The sequence below is a fragment of the Oncorhynchus mykiss genome, chromosome 2 (assembly GCF_057628025.1).
Source record: "Oncorhynchus mykiss isolate SJ-2025 chromosome 2, ASM5762802v1, whole genome shotgun sequence".
In the NCBI taxonomy this organism is placed as follows: Eukaryota; Metazoa; Chordata; class Actinopteri; order Salmoniformes; family Salmonidae; genus Oncorhynchus; species Oncorhynchus mykiss.
Window position 1 is genome coordinate 42,905,214 of NC_143023.1, and position 18,194 is coordinate 42,923,407.

The window sequence follows — 18,194 nt, forward strand, 5'->3', positions numbered from 1 at the left end:
TGGAAGTTAAGACCAGGTTTAGCCATTGTTCTCTCTTACGTCTGGGTTTCACAAGAGAAGGTCACAGTTGGTTTGTAGGGTATCTTTCATTTATTTGGCGTGGGCTACGGCCAAACAGTAGCCTGTGTAAAGTTGGGTTAATAAACCGTCAATTCGGGCCACCCAGGTGGCGCAGTGGGTTCGCGCCCAGGCTCTGTCACAGCCGGCCACGACCCGGGAGGTCCGTGGGGCGACGCACAATTGGCCTAGCGTCGTCCGGGTTAGGGAGGGTTTGGCCGGATATCCTTGTCTATAGGGATATCCTTGTCTCGTCGCGCACCAGCGACTCCTGTGGCGGGCCGGGCGCAGTGCGCGCCAACCAAGGTAGCACTGTGTTTCCTCCGACACATTGGTGCGGCTGGCTTCCGGTTTGGAGGCGCACTGTGTTAAGAAGCACTGCGGCTTGGTTTGGTTTTGTTTTGGAGGACGCATGGCTTTTACGATCTTCGTCTCTCCCGAGCCCGTAGTAGCGATGAGACAAGATAGTAATTACTAACAATTGGATACCACGAAATTGTGGAGAAAGGGGGGTAAAATTAAAAATAAATAAATAAATAAACCGTCAATTCGTAAACTCAATCCTCTCTCTGGACATTTGTTCATTCATTACAAGGAACAATTGTCATTACAATACACTTTTTTAAAGTTGCAATTAATGATACACATACACACACAAAACGTTGACCATTTAGGCTTGAACATTTTTTTCTTACATAATCTTATAGAAATAAGTAGTTCTTTGTATGATAAGAAGTCAAAGATATCGATAATTGTGCTCATTTTGGCCCTAACTATTCCTTTACTTAGTATACAGGGTGGGACTTTTATTCTGAAGGATTCCGGAAACCGTGACCCGAAAGTAGTTACTCTTACTTGTTTCACAGCAGTGTTGTCTAAGTTTTCCAATAACCAAATTTAACGGCGGCAGGTGGCGAAGTTAGTGCTGGTTAGTACATTTCACTCGTGCAGTAACATTTACAACACATTTGTTCTTATGTCTTTTGAGTAGCACTTTGCTTGTTATTTTAGCTTATTATCTTGATACTTTTACTACGCTGCTAATTAGCAAGCTTGCTGCAATATGAATAGCTAGCTAGCGCATCATCACTACGCATGACATTGGTTAGAATAGCATTCAATGCACAGTGTTATAGAGTAACATTACTTTAAAGTACTACTTATAGTTTTGGCTGGTATCGGTACTTTAGATTTGACACGTTTTACTTCACTACATTCCTAAAGAAAAAAAAAACAATGCTATCTGGTTTGTTTACTAAACGGAACTTAATTACTTTTGATAAAGTATTTTAGCAATTCACTTTTGAAGTATATTTAAATCAAATACTTAAAGACTTACTCAAGTAGTAACGTTGTTACTTCATTTTCTATTAAGGTGTCTTTACTTTTATTAAAGTTTGACAATTGTGTACTTTTTTCCACCACTGGTGTTAACTAGCAAATGTATAAAAATGTGCATATTAATTTAAAGATGTTAGTCCGTAAAATATGTTTACACGTATCTATATTTCCCATGGTAGGTATAATTTGTGGAACGTTCCATCAGGAATCTGTTAAAACACTTCGTATATAACAAGGATGCCAACAAACGCATACAAAAGTAGCATGATCAATCCACCTAGCTAACTAGCTGCCGAATAGGCGTCAACTCACCACGTAACTTATTATTATTGTTTGTCCATAGGCTACCAGTGAGGACCGACATCTTTTGGAAAAAACGTGGTGTGTGGAAAAACTCAACAAAGTTTACCGCTCCCTACCTGGTATTCTACGCTGCCGCTATACAACTTTGCGTTGTTTGTTGGCCACCTTGTTATTTACGAAGTTGTTGGAACATTCCACATATTATACCCGCTCAGTCCACGTCGGGATCCCAAGGAGTGCACGTTTTGGTTTTTGAACACTACACAGCCGATACAAATCCTGATGATTCGTTGATATTTTTTTCAAAGCCTGCTGATTTTTAGAATCAGTTGTGTAGTGTTATGGCAAAACCCAAAACGTGCACTCCTTGGGGTCCCGAGGACCGAGTTTGGGAAACCCTGCGCTTGGCCCATAATAGCTGATGAACGCTCATCTCCGTTCTCTTTAATCGAGGCGGATGTTGTTGTTGCTAGCGAAAGTTATCCAAACTCAACTCCGCTAACAATTTAGCCTAATTTAAGAAATGTATTGTTTGCTGTATTGATGGAGAATTTGGGGCGTTGACAAGTAGGCCTAGCTATTTGTATTGGTGTTTTATGGGCTTGTGCTTTATTAGTGTTCAGTCATAGGGCCTAGAGGTTGTGCTCATATCACTGAGCGAGTTCTAATAACTTGAGCAGCATTGCACCAGTCAATGGCCTGTGACATTAACGGGCAAAATTGGTGAGGGAGGAGCGCCCTTCTCAAATCGAACAGCATGGTTCATTGTTCAGAAACGCATCCCTTTCCATAAAATATGTTTGAATTTTCAAACTAGTTTTCATTGGGAAGGCAGATAAAGCGTTTTTATTAAAATCAATCACTTTTGCTTTTAATAAAAGTAGAAGCCAACTCATTACTCCACATGCTTTATAATCTAGCCTAGGCTTTGAACAGGGCACTTCCGAGGGGGCAGCCAGTTTCAAAAATGAATGTCATCACATTTCACCAGGTGCAAACTCGTTCCACCGGGATAACCTGAGCCAGATAATTGAATCCCTGCACTCTCTCACTAACACTCCCTCTTTAAACACTCAGCTGACTGCAGTACACCTTGTGGACTCTCATTACTGCGTTGACCCAGCTACGTTCATCTCGGTCTTGTGCACCTGTCCACCATGCTACACGTGGAGCTACCCCACGTCAACATCCTCTCCAAGATGGACCTCATCGAGCAGTACAGCAAACTGGGTGAGACACATGGTTAGCATATGTGACCAATAACATTTGATTTGATGAGACGTCCTGAGTGATGATGAATATGGGCTTTGTATGGCTATATTCCCACAGTTTCACTCCGAAGTGTTTGATTTGACAGTTTGTCTTTAGCTGGGGGATTTAGTTATTTTTTGCCCTTTGTCTCTGGGATAGCTTTCAACCTGGACTTCTACACAGATGTTATGGACCTGACATATCTGCTGGATCACTTGGCTGCGGACCCTTTCTTTAGGAAGTTCTTCAAACTAAATGAGAAATTCGCAGGGGTCATTTGTCATACAAGACTACGGCCTTGTCTCTTTTGTGCCTCTCAATGTGCAGGTGAGACTTTGCTGCTACCTTTTAGAAGTTCACTGGTTCTTGGGCATCTGCTGGTTCTGGGTCATATTTATTATGGGACATAAAGTTCAGTACCTCCGTTTCAGATATTTTTATTCCACTTCGTGCCTACTAGTGAACACAACCTTGACAACACTTTGTCTAAACTCATAATAAATACTGGTCCATTTTAGAAGGTAAGGGAAAACACTGTAGTCTCAAACTGGAGGATGAAGCTTGCGTTTACATTTTTTGCCACTTAACCCATTGACATCCTGCACTTTGCTCTATCTCCAGGACAGGGAGAGTATGACGCAGGTCCTGTGGACAGTGGACAAAGCCAACGGCTGCTGCTTCGGAGACCTGGAGGAGGGGAATCTGGCATGCAATGATGTCAGCCACTGTGGCAGCAGACTTTCAGTTCACCTTGTATCCTTTACTCACAGCTGCTATTTTGATTTATGTGTTTGTTATTAAACCAGTCTATTTCACATGCTCAACCTATGAAACAAAGCAATTTGAAATGTAAAAGGTTTTAAAGGCCCAGCTCAGTCCAAAACAAAATATTCCTGCGTGTTATTTACATTTTATATATATATATATATATATATATATATATATATATATATATATATATATATATATATATATATATACTGCTCAAAAAAATAAAGGGAACACTAAAATAACACATCCTAGATCTGAATGAATGAAATATTCTTATTAAATACTTTTTTCTTTACATAGTTGAATGTGCTGACAACAAAATCACACAAATTATCAATGGAAATCAAATTTATCAACCCATGGAGGTCTGGATTTGGAGTCACACTCAAAATTAAAGTGGAAAACCACACTACAGGCTGATCCAACTTTTATGTAATGTCCTTAAAACAAGTCAAAATGAGGCTCCGTAGTGTGTGTGGCCTCCACGTTCCTGTATGACCTCCCTACAACGCCTGGGCATGCTCCTGATGAGGTGGCAGATGGTCTCCTGAGGGATCTCCTTCCAGACCTGGAAAGCATCTGCCAACTCCTGGACAGTCTGTGGTGCAACGTGGCGTTGGTGGATGGAGCAAGACATGATGTCCCAGATGTGCTCAATTGGATTCAGGTCTGGGGAACGGGCGGGCCAGTCCATAGCATCAATGCCTTCCTCTTGCAGGAACTGCTGACATACTCCAGCCACATGAGGTCTAGCATTGTCTTGCATTAGGAGGAACTCAGGGCCAACCGCACCAGCATATGATCTCACAAAGGGGTCTGAGAATCTCATCTCGGTACCTAATGGCAGTCAGGCTACCTCTGGCGAGCACATGGAGGGCTGTGCGGCCCCCCAAAGAAATGCCACCCCACACCATGACTGACCCACCGCCAAACCGGTCATGCTGGATGTTGCAGGCAGCAGAACGTTCTCCACGGCGTCTCCAGACTCTGTCACGTCTGTCACATGTGCTCAGTGTGAACCTGCTTTCATCTGTGAAGAGCACAAGGGCGCCAGTGGCAAATTTGCCAATCTTGGTGTTCTCTGGCAAATGCCAAACGTCCTGCACGGTGTTGGGCTGTAAGCACAACCCCCACCTGTGGACGTCGGGCCCTCATTACCACCCTCATGGAGTCTGTTTCTGACCGTTTGAGCAGACACATGCACATTTGTGGTCTGCTGGAGGTCATTTTGCAGGGCTCTGGCAGTGCTCCTCCTGCTCCTCCTTGCACAAAGGCGGAGGTAGCGGTCCTGCTGCTGGGTTGTTGTCCTCCTACGGCCTCCTCCACGTCTCCTGATGTACTGGCCTGTCTCCTGGTAGCGCCTCCATGCTCTGGACACTACGCTGTCAGACACAGCAAACCTTCTTGCCACAGCTCGCATTGATGTGCCATCCTGGATGAGCTGCACTACCTGAGCCACTTGTGTGGGTTGTAGACTCCGTCTCATGCTACCACTAGAGTGAATGCACCGCCAGCATTCAAAAGTGACCAAAACATCAGCCAGGAAGCATAGGATCTGAGACCACTGTCACACACTGTGGTCACCACCTGCAGAACCACTCCTTTATTGGGGGTGTCTTGCTAATTGCCTGTAATTTCCACCTGTTGTCTATTCCATTTGCACAACAGCATGTGAAATTTATTGTCAATCAGTGTTGCTTCCTAAGTGGACAGTTTGATTTCACAGAAGTGTGATTGACTTGGAGTTACATTGTGTTGTTTAAGTGTTCCCTTTATTTTTTTGAGCAGTGTATATACATACATACGGTACCAGTCAAAAGTTTGGACACCTACTCATTCAAGGGTTTTCCTTTATTTTTACTATTTTCTGCATTGTAGAATGTTAGTGATGACAAACAATGAAATAACACACATGGAATCATGTAGTAACTAAAAAAGTGTTAAACAAATCAAAATATATTTGAGATTCTTCAAAGTAGCCACCCTTTGCCTTGATGACAGCTTTGCACACTCTTGGCATTCCCTCAGCCAGCTTCACCTGGAATTCTTTTCCAACAGTTTTGAAGCACTTTGGCTGCTTTTCCTTAACTCTGCGGTCCAACCAGCTTCATGAGGTAGTCACCTGTAATGCACTTCAATTAACAGTTGTACCTTGTTAAAAGTAAATGTGTGGAATTTCTTCCCCCCTTAATGCATTTGAGCCAATCAGTTGTGTTGTGACAAGGTAGGGGTGGTATACAGAAGATAGCCCTATTTGGTAAAAGGCCAAGTCCATAGTATGGCAAGAACTGCTCAAATAAGCAAAGAGAAATGACAGTCCACCATTACTTTAAGACATAAAGGTCAGTAAATCTTGAAAAATTAAGAAACTTTGAAAGTTTCTTTAAGTGCAGTCGTGAAAACCAAAAAACACCACTGTTCCTAGGCCGTCATTGAAAATAAGAATTTGTTCTTAACTGACTTGCCTAGTTAAATAAAGGTAAAAGGAAAAAAAGCGATATGATGAAACTGGCTCTCATGAGGACTGCCACAGGAAACGAAGACCCAGAGTTACCTCTGCTGCTGAGGATAAGTTCATTAGAGTTACCAGCCTCAGATTGCAGCCCAAATAAATGCTTCATAGTGTTCAAGTAACAGACACATCTCAATATCAACTGTTCAGGGGAGAATGCGTGAATCAGGCCTTCATGTTTGAATTGCTGCAAAGAAACCACTAATAAAGGACATCAATAAGAAGAGCCTTGCTTGGGCCAAGAAACACGAGCAATGGACATTAGACTGGTGTAAATCTATCCTTTGGTCTGGTTTGAGATGTTTGGTTCCAACTGCCGTGTCTTTGTGAGACGCAGAGTAGGTGAACGGATGGTTCCCACCATGAAGCATGGAAGAGAAGGTATGGTGGTGTAATGGGTGCATTGCTGGTGACACTGTGGTTTATTTAGAATTCAAGGCACACTTAACCAGCATGGCTACCACAGCATTCTGCAGTGGCCCCAGTGATGTACTTGGCCGTATGCACTATCCTCTGTAGTGCCTTGCGGTCAGAGGCCGAGCAGTTGCCATACCAGGCAGTGATTCTCTCACTGGTGCAGTTGTATAACTTTTTGAGGATCTGAGGACCCATGCCAATTCTTTTCAGTCTCCTGAAGGGGAATAGGCTTTGTCGTGCCCTCTTTATGACTGTCTTGGTGTGTTTGGACCATGATAGTTTTTTGGTGATGTGGACACCAAGGAACTTGAAGCTCTCAACCTGCTCCACGATAGCCCTGTCGATGAGAATCGGGGCGTGCTCGGTCCTCCTTTTCTTGTAGTCCAAAATCATCTCCTTTTGTCTTGATCACGTTGAGGGAGAGGTTGTTGTCCTGGCACCACACGGCCAGGTCTCAGCCTGTGAGGTCAGTCTCGTCATTGATCAGGCCTCCCACTGTTGTGTCATCAGCAAACTTAATGATGTTCTTGGAGTCGTGCCTGGCCATGCAGTCATGAGCGAACAGGGAGTACAGGAGGGGACTGTGCACGCACCACTGAGTTGCCCCCATGTTGAGGATCAGCGTGGCGGATGTGTTGTTACCTACCTACCCTTACCATCTTGGTGTGGCCCGTCGGGAAGTCCAGGATTCAGTTGCAGAGGGAGGTGTTTAGTCCCAGGGTCCTTAGCTTAGATCTGATGAGCTTTGGTGTTGAACGCTGAGCTGTAGTCAATGAAGATCATTCTCACATAGGTGTTCCTTTTGTCCAGGTGGGAAAGGGCAGTGTGGAGTGCATTATAGATTGCATCATCTGTGGATCTGTTTGATGTGAGCCATGACCAGCCTTTCAAAGCACTTCATCGCTACAGATGTGAGTGTTACGGGTCGGTAGTCATTTAGGCAGGTTACCTTAGTGTTCTTGGGCACAGGGACTATGGTGGTCTGCTTGAAACATGTTGGTATTACAGACTCAATCAGGCACAGGTTGAAAAGCGCATGCTCAGATTACCGTCCTGGTAATCTGTCTGGCCCAGCGGCTTTGTGAATGTTGACCTGTTTAAAGGTCTTACTCACATTGGCTGCGAGAGCGTGATCACACAGTCGTCCGGAACAGCTGATTCTCTCATACGTTTCAGTGTTACTTGCCTCGAAGCGAGCATAAAGTAATTTAGCTCGTCTGGTATGGTCGTGTCACTGGGCAGCTCGCGGCTGTGCTTCCCTTTGTAGTCTGTAATAGTTTGCAAGCCCTGTACGATTCAATCTTAGTACTGTATTGATACTTTGCCTGTTTGATGGTTCGTCGGAGGGCATAGCAGGATTTCTTATAAGCTTCTTGAAAGCGGCAGCTGTACTCATTAGCTCAGTGTGGATGTTGCCTGTAATGCATGGCTTCTGGTTGGGATATGTACATACAGTCACTGTGGTGACAATGTCATCGATGCACTTATTGATGAAGCCAGTGACTGATGTGGTGTACTCCTCAATGCCATTGGAAGAATCCCGGAACATATTCCAGTCTGTGCTAGCAAAACAGTCCTGTAGGTAATTATCTGCTTCATCTGACCACTTTTCTATTGACCGAGTCACTGGTGCATCCTGCTTTAATTTTTGCTTGTAAGCATGAATCAGGAGGATAGAATTATGGTCAGATTTGCCAAATGGCGTGCGAGGGAGAGCTTTGTATGCGTCTCTGTGTGGAGTAAAGGTTGTCTAGAGTCCCCCTCCACCTCTGGTTGCACATTAACATGCTGGTAGAAATTAGGTAAAACGGATTTAAGTGTCCCTGCATTAAAGTCCCAGACTCCGCCTCTGGATGAGCGTTTTCCTGTTTGCTGAAGGCAATATACAGCTCATTGAGTGCGGTCTTAGTGCCAGCATTGGTTTGTGGTGGTATATAGACAGCTATGAAAAATATAGATGTAAACTCTCTTGGTAAATAGTGTGGTCTACGGCTTATGACAAGGCTCTACTTCAGGTGAGCAAAACCTCCAGATTTCCTTAAATTTCGTGCACCAGCTGTTGTTTACAAATGTACATAGACCGCCACCCCTTGTCTAACCAGAGGCGGCTGTTCTATCCTGCGTGCTCGTAGTTCGTCTATTTTACTATCCAGTGATTGTATGTTGGCTAATAGGACTGATGGTAAAGGCAGATTACCCACTCGCCGTCTGATCCTTCCAAGTCACCCAGACCTACGTCCCTGATATCTCTGTCTCTTTCTCCTGCGAATGACGGGGATGAGGGCCTTGTCGGGTGTCTGGAGTAAATCCGTTGCGTCCGACTCGTTAAATAAAAAAATCTTGAAGTACGGGTGGGTAATCGCTGTCCTGAAATCTAGAAGCTCTTTTCGGTCATAAGAGATGGTGGCAGAAACATGATGTACAAAATAAGTGACAAATAACGGGAAAAAACACACACAATGGCACAATTGGTTAGGGGACCGTAAAAAGGTAGCCATCTCCTCCGGCACCATTATCATTAATCCAAACACCGGCTTCTCGGGCATTATCACTTAAATAGGCCAATAGCAGCTAGTTTTCCGTTTTCCCCTCCCCACTTAGACCACTACCAGACAGTCCTCGCAAAATTCTTGCTTGAGAAATTGATATTTGCTAAGAATCTATTTTTGTTTTTATTTAAAAATTGTAAAAAAAATAAACAATCTCAGTAAGGTACTTAATAGTTACCCAGAAAGGATTTTATATTGTGATACTAACTGTTGCATTTGGATCTTATTTTTTTAAGCAGTCTCTCAGCAAGTGATGACAATTATTTGGGTTTGAATAGTGTGTTCTGTTCTTACCAGATCTGCCTGTAGAGTGTTGCCTACCATAGATGACTGGTCTACACTCCTAAGGATTTCACTGTTAGTCTACACTTGTTGTTTACGGTGCATGTGACAAATATAATTTTGATTAGATTTTCTTAAATTTTACCCCTAGAACTCTAGGAGTGCAAGAGAGGTATGTTGGAGATGGTGAAAAGACTGGAGGAGGTGGTGATGGATCTGTAAATCACCAGACACCAATCAATGGATGCTGCTGACCTCCATGTTGCTTGCACTGTGCCAGCAAAGGACTGACAGTACATTTGTCCAGTGGAAGTGGTGTGTCAAACGCAGCAAATGCTATTCTTCTTTTCCTCTTTTCCTGAACACGTAAATGTTCACTCTTTTAGCTTGATATGGCTGGTTCTGGTTATATAGAGGAGAGAAAGGGTTAGAAGCATCAGACTGCAAACATAATCCAAACCAACTGCTTCTTACCCCACAATCCAAGAATTAGATCAGTCTGGGTTAAGAATTTGAATTGATATATCCTTGGCTTTGTGGCTGGGTTACAGTGCCGTGCGAAAGTATTCGGCCCCCTTGAACTTTGCGACCTTTTGCCACATTTCAGGCTTCAAACATAAAGATATAAAACTGTATTTTTTTGTGAAGAATCAACAACAAGTGGGACACAATCATGAAGTGGAACGACATTTATTGGATATTTCAAACTTTTTTAACAAATCAAAAACTGAAAAATTGGGCGTGCAAAATTATTCAGCCCCTTTACTTTCAGTGCAGCAAACTCTCTCCAGAAGTTCAGTGAGGATCTCTGAATGATCCAATGTTGACCTAAATTACTAATGATGATAAATACAATCCACCTGTGTGTAATCAAGTCTCCGTATAAATGCACCTGCACTGTGATAGTCTCAGAGGTCCGTTAAAAGCGCAGAGAGCATCATGAAGAACAAGGAACACACCAGGCAGGTCCGAGATACTGTTGTGAAGAAGTTTAAAGCCAGATTTGGATACAAAAAGATTTCCCAAGCTTTAAACATCCCAAGGAGCACTGTGTAAGCGATAATATTGAAATGGAAGGAGTATCAGACCACTGCAAATCTACCAAGACCTGGCCGTCCCTCTAAACTTTCAGCTCATACAAGGAGAAGACTGATCAGAGATGCAGCCAAGAGGCCCATGATCACTCTGGATGAACTGCAGAGATCTACAGCTGAGGTGGGAGACTCTGTCCATAGGACAACATTCAGTCGTATATTGCACAAATCTGGCCTTTATGGAAGAGTGGCAAGAAGAAAGCCATTTCTTAAAGATATCCATAAAAAGTGTTGTTTAAAGTTTGCCACAAGCCACCTGGGAGACACACCAAACATGTGGAAGAAGGTGCTCTGGTCAGATGAAACCAAAATTGAACTTTTTGGCAACAATGCAAAACGTTATGTTTGGCGTAAAAGCAACACAGCTGAACACACCATCCCCACTGTCAAACATGGTGGTGGCAGCATCATGGTTTGGGCCTGCTTTTCTTCAGCAGGGACAGGGAAGATGGTTAAAATTGATGGGAAGATGGATGGAGCCAAATACAGGACCATTCTGGAAGAAAACCTGATGGAGTCTGCAAAAGACCTGAGACTGGGACGGAGATTTGTCTTCCAACAAGACAATGATCCAAAACGTAAAGCAAAATCTACAATGGAAGTGTTCAAAAATAAACATATCCAGGCGTTAGAATGGCCAAGTCAAAGTCCAGACCTGAATCCAATTGAGAATCTGTGGAAAGAACTGAAAACTGCTGTTCACAAATGCTCTCCATCCAACCTCACTGAGCTCGAGCTGTTTTGCAAGGAGGAATGGGAAAAAATGTCAGTCTCTCGATGTGCAAAACTGATAGAGACATACCCCAAGCGACTTACAGCTGTAATCGCAGCAAAAGGTGGCGCTACAAATTAACTTAAGGGGGCTGAATAATTTTGCACGCCCAATTTTTCAGTTTTTGATTTGTTAAAAAAGTTTGAAATATCCAATAAATGTCGTTCCACTTCATGATTGTGTCCCACTTGTTGTTGATTCTTCACAAAAAAATACAGTTTTATATCTTTGTTTGAAGCCTGAAATGTGGCAAAAGGTCGCAAAGTTCAAGGGGGCCGAATACTTTCGCACGGCACTGTATAATTCCAGTGTTAGTACGGACTACAGTGTGTTGTTTAGTTGGATGCAAATGCTCATCTCTTATTCTTCCAGTGAAAAAGATGGACAAATCCAGGAGCTCTGGACTACAGAAAGTTATTTACATTTTGTAATGAGAAATACCCTGGTGTGTGAGGGCAGTTTGGTCAGCCCTTCAGTCTGTACATTGGGTATGAATCCCTTTGCAGATCAGAAAAATCAACTGTTAATAAGTGTTTTTTAAATGAATAAAGTTTGAAGAGTTGGTCTTACATGCATGTACAACAGACATTTACAGATGTGCCCTCTTGTGTGTTTGTGTGGACCTATAGCTCTGTGTAATAGGTGCAGACCAGGAGAGGGTGAGGTGGACTATCTCAAACTGAGCATTATCTCCCTATCTACCCCAGACCTGTGACACATTTAGATGAGGCAGAGGGAGAATTCAGATTGGAGCTTGAGTCAGATCAGCAGCATAGGTACTGGTCCCTGGATGCAGCTGTTCCCTTCATTTTTCTCCTGAATCTATTCAGGTACCTTTTGTTCTCCAAAGGTGGCAGCTGATAGCCAACAGAAAGAAGCTCACAGGCGGATTAAAACAATAGACGTGTGCAACATAGTAGGCAAGATTCTTAACCAGTCCTGATTTGGATGCTCGCTTTAAGGATGTAAAATGATAGAGGTTTCAAATATACACTTATAACCACCTTGGTAAATCACCTAGCTCATAGAGTAGAGCTGTTTTCAAAACATGGAATGGAGTTCTATCTCCAAAGTATTAGTCACACTGTCCTGATTTGTTGTCTGCCAACCTTTCAAAGATGTAGCTAAAATGGAACGAATGCTGCTGTACATCTAGAAAGGTAGAAGTAATCTTGACCGTCATATGCTCAGAAAACAGCAGTGTCCAGAGGCTTGTTGGGAAACCAATAAATAGATTAATGTTGATATGTTTTATCCATGGAGAATTGCTTTCTTGTTAACCTTTATTCCATGTAAAAACAATACACTGTCAGGATATTGGCAGTCAAAACTAACCCTACTTAGAGTCATCAATAAGTGCATCGATGACGTTGTCACCACAGTGACTGTACATACATACCCCAACCATGGATTACAGGCAACATCCGCACTGAGCTAAAGGGTAGAGCTGCCACTTTCAAGGAGTGGGACTCCAACCCGGAAGCTTATAAGAAATCCCGTTATGCCCTCTAACGAACCATCAAACAGGCAAAGCATCAATACAGGACTAAGATTGAATCGTACTACACCGGCTCTGATGCTTGTTGGATGTGGCAGGGCTTGCAAACTATTATGGACTACAAAGAGAAGCACAGTCGTGAGCTTCCCAGTGACAAAAGCCTACCAGACGAGCTAAATAACTTCTGTGTGTGCTTCGAGGCAAGCAACACTGAAGCATGTATGAGAGCATCAGCTGTTCTTAAACAGGTCAACATTCACAAGGCCGCAGGGCCAGATAGATTACCAGAACGTGTACTCTGAGCATGCGCTGACCAACTGGCAGTCTTCACTGACATTTTCAACTTGTCCCTGACCTAGTCTGTAATACCAACATGTTTAAAGCAGACCATCATGGTCTCTGTGCCCAAGAACACTAAGGTAACCTGCCTAAATGATTACCGACCCGTAACACTCACGTCTGTAGCAATGAAGGGCTTTGAAAGGCTGGTCATGGCTCACATCAACACCATTATCCCAGAAACCCTAGACCCACTCCAATTTGCATACTACCCCAATCTCAATTGCACTCCACATTGCCATTTTCCACCTGGACAAAAGGAACACCTATGTGAGAATGCTATTCATTGACTACAGTTCAGCATTCAACACCATAGTGCCCCCAAAGCTCATCACTAAGGACGGACCCTGAGACTAAACACCTCCCTCTGCAACTGTCTCTCTGCTACCACACGGCAAGTGGTACTGGAGCACCAAGTCGAGGTCCAAAAGGCACCGGCTTCTACCCCCAGCCAGAAGATTCCCGAAAAGGTAATCAAATAGCTTCCCGAAATTTGATTTGATTAAAACACATGGCTGGTGAAGGAGACTGGACCAAGCATAACTCTGGCCTAATGTGACAATATACCTTTATTTAAAGTTATGTGTACTGAACAAAAATATAAAGGCAGCATGCAACAATTTCAAAGATATTACTGAGTTACAGTTCATATAAGGAAATCAGTCAATTGAAATAAATTAATTAGGCCCAAATCTATGGATTTCACATGACTGGGGAGGGCCGCAGCCATGGGTGGGCCTGCCCACACACTTGAAAGCCAGGCCCAGCCAATTGGAATTATTTTTTCCCCCACAAACAGGCTTTATTACGGACATAAATACTCCTCAGTTGCATCAGCTGTCCGGGTGGCTGGTCTCAGACGATCCCTGTAGGTGAAGAAGCCGGATGTGGAGGTCCTGGGTTGGCGTGGTTACACGTGGTCTGTGCTTGTGAGGCCGGTTGGACGTACTGCCAAATTCTCTAAAACAACGTTGGAGGCGGCTTATGGTTGAGAACTGAACATGAAATTCTCTGGCAACAGCTCTGGTGGATATTCCTGTAGTCAGCATGCCAATTGCACACTCCTTCAACACTTGAGACATCTGTGGCATTGTGTTGTGACAAATGCACATTTTAGGGTGACCATTTATTGTCCCCAGCACAAAGTGCACCCATGTAATGAGCATGCTGTTTAATCGGCTTAGGCCACACCTGTTGAGGTGGTGGATTATCTTGGCAAAGGAGAAATGTTATTTTACAGGGATGTAAACAAATTTGTGCACAAGATTTGAAAGAAATAAGCTTTTTTGTGCGTATGGAAAGATTCTGGGATCTTTTATTTCAGCTCATGAAACCAACACTTTAAATGTTGCATTTTATATTTTTGTTAAGTATAAATAGGAGATCTTGGGTACTGTATTTGTACAAACTTATTTGGTTTAAGTTTCTTTCTGACCAGGAGATGGCACCAGTGTATCCAAATCCCCTTCCCAAGATCCCTTAAAAAATTATACTCCAGCTTTTACAGGTGGCCAAAGTAACAAAAAAAACTAAGTCAGGAGGGGAGAGGAAGCCACAGTAAATCTGTGTTTCTGCACAACTGGCCCTGTGTCTGTTCTCTTGGATGGGAAGGCCCTGCATGTCTTATGTATTAACAGTATAGTGGCTTTGAGAGAACGTGGACAATTATTTCCATCTCTCCTCTGAGACCTTTTGTCCTTAGTGAAAGGTCAAAATCCTTCCAGGTTTTTCTGCTATTATTCCCTGGTATTAAAAATTGCTGTTTAAGATTGATATTTAGTATGGACCTCCTATATAGATGCCTCTTCTCATGTCAGTTGGGGATGTAGACACAGATGGTGCTAACATTGGGAAAATAATGGCAGACTGTAGTACCTTGAAAGGTCATATCCCGACTGCCAATATAATCAAATCAAATGTTATTTGTTACATGCGCCGAATACAATAGTGAAATGCTTACTTATAAGCCCTTAACCAACAATGCAGTTTTAAGAAAAATACCTCAAAATATAAGAAATAAAAGTAACAAATAATTCAAGAGCAGCAGTAAAATAACAATAGCGAGACTATATAGAGGGGGCACCGGTTAGTCTTAAGTAATATGTACATGTAGGTAGAGTTATTAAAGTGACTATGCATAGATAATAACAGAGAGTAGCAGCGGCGTAAGGGAGGGGGGGGGGGGGGGCAGTGCAAATAGGCTGTGTAGCCATTTGATTAGATCTTATGGCTTGGGGGTAGAAGCTGTTTAGAAGCCTCTTGGATCTAGACTTTGCACTCTGGTACCTCCTGCCGTGCGGTAGCAGAGAGAACAGTCTATGACTAGGGTGGCTGGAGTCTTTGACAATTCTTAGGGCCTTCCTCTGACACCGCCTGCTATAGAGGTCCTGGATGGCAGGAAGCTTGGCTCCAGTGATGTACTGGGCCGTACGCACTACCCTTTGTAGTGCCTTGCGAACGGAGGCCGAGCAGTTGCCATACCATGCAGTGATGCAACCTGTCAGGATACTCTCAATGGTGCAGCTGTAGAACCTTTTGAGGATCTGAGGACCCTTGCCAAATATTTTCAGTCTCCTGAGGGGGAATAGGTTTTGTCGTGTCCTCTTTATGACTGTCTTGGTGTGCTTGGACCATGTTAGTTTGTTGATGTGGACACCAAGGAACTTGAAGCTCTCAACCTGTTCCACTACAGCCCTGTCAATGAGAATGGGGGCGTGCTCCTTTTCCTGTAGTCCATAATCATCTCCTTTGTCTTGATCACGTTGAGGAAGAGGTTGTTGTCCCGGCACCACACGGTTAGGTTTCTGACCTCTTCCATATAGGCTGTATCGTCGTTGTCGGTGATCAGGCCTACCACTGTTGTGTCATCAGCAAACTTAATGATGATGTTGGAGTCATGCCTGGCCGTGCAGTCATGAGTGAACAGGGAGTACAGGAGGGGACTGAGCACGCACCCCTGAGGGGGCCCACATGTTGAGGATCAGTGTGGCGGATGTGTTGTTACCTACCCTTACCACCTGGGGGCGGCCCATCAGGAATTCCAGGATCCAGTTGCAGAGGGAGGTGTTCAGTCCCAGGGTCCTTAGCTTAGTGAACTTTGAGGGCACTATGATGTTGAATGCTGAGTTGTTGTCAATTAATAGCATTCTCACATAGGTGTTCCTTTTGTCCAGGTGGGAAAGGGCAGTGTGGAGTGCAATAGAGATTGCATCATCTGTGGACCTGTTGAAGCGGTATGCAAATTGGAGTGGGTCTAGGGTTTCTGGGATAATGGTGTTGGTGTGAGCCATGACCAGCCTTTCAAAGCACTTCATTGCTACAGATGTGAGTGCTACGGGTCAGTAGTCATTTAGGCAGGTTACCTTAGTGTTCTTGGGCACAGGGACTATGGTGGTCTGCTTGAAACATGTAGGTATTACAGACTCAGAAAGGGAGAGGTTAAAAATGTCAGGTCAGCGCATGCACGGAGTACACATCCTGTAATCTGTCTGGCCCTGCGGCCTTGTGAATATTGACCTATTTGAATGGTCTTACTCACATTGGCTGCGGGGAGCGTGATGACCGAAAATAACTTCTAGACATCAGAAAAGCAATTACTCACCGCGGGCTGCAAGAAACTTTTTTTCCTTTAATGAGTCCGACGAGTAGGATATACTGCTTTACTGGAATAGACCCAGATCCCCGTAATTTGTTTGAATAAAAGGGTCCTCGGAAGGTCGCTTCCTTCTGAGAATCCGTAAGCGAGCGAGTAAACTCCCACTGCCATCCGTTCTTCTTGCTAACGTGCAATCAGAAAATGTATGACCTACGATTTATGATTATCCTACCAACGGGACATTAAAAACTGTAATATCTTATGTTTCACCGAGACGTGGCTGAACGATGATACAGATAAAATAGACCTGTCGAGATTTTCCATACACCGCAGAACAGAGAATCTTCGTCTGGTAAGACAAGGGGTGGGTGGGTGTGTTTACTTGTCAATAACAGCTGGTGTGTGATGTCTAATATTAAAGAAGTCTCAAGGTATTGCTCGCCTGAGGTAGTGTGGTCTACAGCATATTATAAGGTACTCTATCTACCAAGACAGTTCTCATCTATATTATTCGTAGCTGTCTATTTACCACCACAGAATGAAGCTGGCACTAAGAACGCACTGAACCAACTCCATAAGGCCATAAGCAATGAAGAAAATGTACACCCAGAAGCGGCACTCCTAGTGGCCGGGGACTTTGATGCAGGCCAACTTAAATCGGTTTTACCAAATTTTTACCAGCATGTCACATGTGCAAACAGAGGGAAAAAAATCCTAGACCACCTTTACTCCACACACAAAGATGCATACAAAGCTCTCCCCCGCCCTCTATTTGTCAAATCTGACCATAATTATATCCTCCTGATTCCTGCTTACAAACAAAAACTAAAGCAGGAAGTACCAATGACTCGCTCAATACGGAAGTGGTCAGATAACACGGATGCTTACACTACAGGACTGTTTTGCTAGCACAGACTGGAATATGTTTCCCGGGATTCATCCAATGGCATTGAAGAGTACACCACCTCAGTCATCTGCTTCATCAATAAGTACATCGACGACGTCGTCCCCACAGTGACTTTACATACAGTGCCTTGCGAAAGTATTCGGCCCCCTTGAACTTTGCGACCTTTAGCCACATTTCAGGCTTCAAACATAAAGATATAAAACTGTATTTTTTTGTGAAGAATCAACAACAAGTGGGACACAATTATGAAGTGGAACGACATTTATTGGATATTTCAAACTTTTTTAACAAACAAAAACTTAAAAATTGGGCGTGCAAAATTATTCAGCCCCTTTACTTTCAGTGCAGCAAACTCTCTCCAGAAGTTCAGTGAGGATCTCTGAATGATCCAATGTTGACCTAAATGACTAATGATGATAAATACAATCCACCTGTGTGTAATCAAGTCTCCGTATAAATGCACCTGCACTGTGATAGTCTCAGAGGTCCGTTAAAAGCGCAGAGAG

General features: G+C 43.5%; 1 protein-coding gene and 1 pseudogene across 3 annotated transcripts in view; both read left to right on the top strand.

Annotated features, from left to right (window-relative positions):
* LOC110501584 (GPN-loop GTPase 2-like) overlaps positions 1–9,848 on the top strand; it is a 29,519-nt pseudogene extending 19,671 nt beyond the window's left edge. Inside the window, exons 3-6 of the transcript XR_016486724.1 lie at positions 2,779–2,931; positions 3,112–3,279; positions 3,574–3,705; positions 9,635–9,848. The product of XR_016486724.1 is annotated as a GPN-loop GTPase 2-like (transcript). The remainder of the gene's footprint in view (positions 1–2,778; positions 2,932–3,111; positions 3,280–3,573; positions 3,706–9,634) is intronic.
* An 803-nt stretch (positions 9,849–10,651) lies between these two features.
* The window catches only part of LOC110490199 (AT-rich interactive domain-containing protein 1A), a 37,221-nt gene continuing 29,678 nt past the window's right edge, over positions 10,652–18,194 (top strand). The window contains exon 1 of one of the 2 annotated variants that reach the window (XM_090200214.1): positions 10,652–13,656. The gene's annotated coding sequence lies outside the window, so the exon portion shown is untranslated. The remainder of the gene's footprint in view (positions 13,657–18,194) is intronic. The other variant, XM_090200216.1, reaches the window with a different exon arrangement.